This window comes from Callithrix jacchus, chromosome 14, assembly GCF_049354715.1.
Source record: "Callithrix jacchus isolate 240 chromosome 14, calJac240_pri, whole genome shotgun sequence".
Classification (NCBI taxonomy): Eukaryota; Metazoa; Chordata; class Mammalia; order Primates; family Cebidae; genus Callithrix; species Callithrix jacchus.
The window spans coordinates 68,529,756-68,532,080 of record NC_133515.1 but is presented as its reverse complement, the minus strand read 5'-3'; the positions used below and the strand labels follow the sequence as shown (position 1 = coordinate 68,532,080).

The following is a 2,325-nucleotide window of genomic DNA, read 5'->3' as shown; positions in this document are numbered from 1 at the left end:
AGTGATTACATTGAGTTTTTTTAATATGCTTGTTGGCTGCAGTGGTTGTTGTTATGAGTGTTTTTTTTTCTTTTTTGATTGATCGGCTGACTATATTGACAAGATACCAATTGACTACATATTGAAGAAAACATACAATACAAAATACAGAGAAAGTTAGTTCTGTGCCCTCCCACTCCCCAGCTTACCCACCCACCTCCAAATACTCATCATCGTGATTTGTTCAGAACAGGGCTCAGAGCCAGAGGTCAGAGTGACCGAGGGTGGAGAGGTTGTGGGCAATGGGTTCGTGGCTGTCACAATAATGCTGTGATAATGCTGTGGCTTCCCAGCAGGGAAGGCCGGGTCGAGGGTGATGGGGCTGCAGCCTGATGACAGCCAGCTGAGGGAAAAGCTGCCTCTCCCTTCCCAAGCCCCTTCCCAAGGTTTGCCCCAGTACCCAAACCCAAGACTACTCTGAACAAGGTGAGAATGTGGATGCTCTTGCTGGGTCCATTGTTCTACAGGAGGGAAAGAAAGGGTAGCTGCTCTGACCCCGCTGTCCCCACATACAAGGGTGGCGGGACAGGAGCATGTTGCTACTCTCGCCAAGGGAAAATGGGAGAGCAGCAGAAATGGGAGGAAGTGGGAAGAACAGATCATATATGTTTTTAAAAAGTGACTTAAGACTTAAAATTAAAATAGTATTTATCCAGAAAGGTGCAGGTGAAATAACTTACTCCAGCCTGTGACCAAATTATATGGAGAAATCATGATGGACCTCTCCTCCACTCTCCTCCCCACCTCCCCAGTGGTGGCCCGAGTCCTTAAGTGCGATTGGTTAGAGTGGATTCCAGTTGGGTCGTTCGGGTGAAGGAGGTGGGGCAGTGGGCAGGCAAAGGCGGCTCAGTTGCTGCAGCACTGGCTCAGGCTGGCTGGGTTGTTCTCCTGGGAGTCCACACCTTGGTTTGTGCCTGGAGCACCAGCTGCATTCTGAGGCTCATACTTGGGAAGCTTCTTAGCTATTGTCATGAAAATTTCATTCACATTTGTTGCAGTCTGCTGATGTCTACATCAACAGCAAAGTACTGTCGTCTGCACAGGCTTGTGCTTCCTGGAATTCCATGCCTCTCTTGCTGGTCAGGTCTGCCTTGTTACCCGCAAGTGCAATGAGGATGTTGGGGCTGGCCTGCCTCTGTAGCTCCTTCACCCAGTTCCTGGCCCATGCAAATGTATCTGTGTTGGTGATGCCATAGACCACAATGGCAGCCTGCCCCCCTCCTTAGTACGTGGCGGCCAGGCTGTGATATCGCTCCTGTCCAGCTGTCTCAAATCTCAACTTGGCTGCTGTGTCATCGGAGCAGACAGTCTATGTGAGGAAGGCTGCTCTGATGGTGCTCTCTGCTCTCCTGGTACTCGTGAAACTGTCCCTTGATGAAGCAGAGGACCAGGCTGGATTTGCCCACTGCAGACTCCCCCAGCAGAACCAGCTTAAACTGACAGATCTTGTTCCCACCGGCTGGCCCACTGGGTTGTGCTGCACCTCCCTGACCCACCATTTCTCATCCAGCCATAGTGGTCCAGAGACAGCATGTGGGCGGACTGGTACTATGCAAAGAGGCACTTAGTAGGGATAAGAACTTCCAAGGTGGCTCCAGGGCTACGCCGGTACTTGGGGACGTGGCTCGGACAGGCTCCCCCCACCCTGTTACAAGTCTTCTTTTGAGAAGTATCTGTTCAATGTTTTTTCACATTTTTAAATGGGATTGTTTTTTGCTTGTTTATTTAGGTTCCTTATATATTATGGATATTAGACCTTTGTCAGATTCATAGTTTGCAAATATTTTCTCCCATTTGTGGGCTGTTTAATCTGTTGATGTTTCTTTTGATGTGCAGAAGCTCTTTAATTGGTTTCCATGTGTCAATTTTTTGTATTGTTGCAATTGCTTTTGAGAACTTAGTCATAAATTCTTTCCCAAAGGCTATGTCCAGAATGGTGTTTCCTACGAGTCTTTGAGGTCTTATGTTTAAATCTTTGATTCATCTTAAGGTACTTTTTGTATATGGTGAAAGGTAGGGGTCCAGTTTCATTCTCCTGCATGTAGCCAGCCAGCTATCCCAATATTGTTTATTGAATAGGGAGTCCTTTCCCCATTCCTTATTTTTGTTGACATTGTTGAAAATCAGATTGTTGTAGGTATGTGGCTTCATTTCTGGTTTTTCTGTTCTGTTCCATTGCTCTATGTATCTCTTTTTGTACTAGTACCATGCTGTTTTGGTTATTGTAGCCTTATAGTGTAGTTTGAGGTCAAGTAATGTAATGCCTTCAGCTTTTTCTTTTTGCTT

At 46.8% G+C, this 2,325-nt stretch overlaps 1 pseudogene; it reads right to left on the bottom strand.

The window, feature by feature from the left end:
- Positions 1 to 220: 220 nt before the first annotated feature.
- On the bottom strand, positions 221 to 1,650 carry LOC108588137 (ras-related protein Rab-5C pseudogene; annotated as a pseudogene).
- Positions 1,651 to 2,325: the final 675 nt, after the last annotated feature.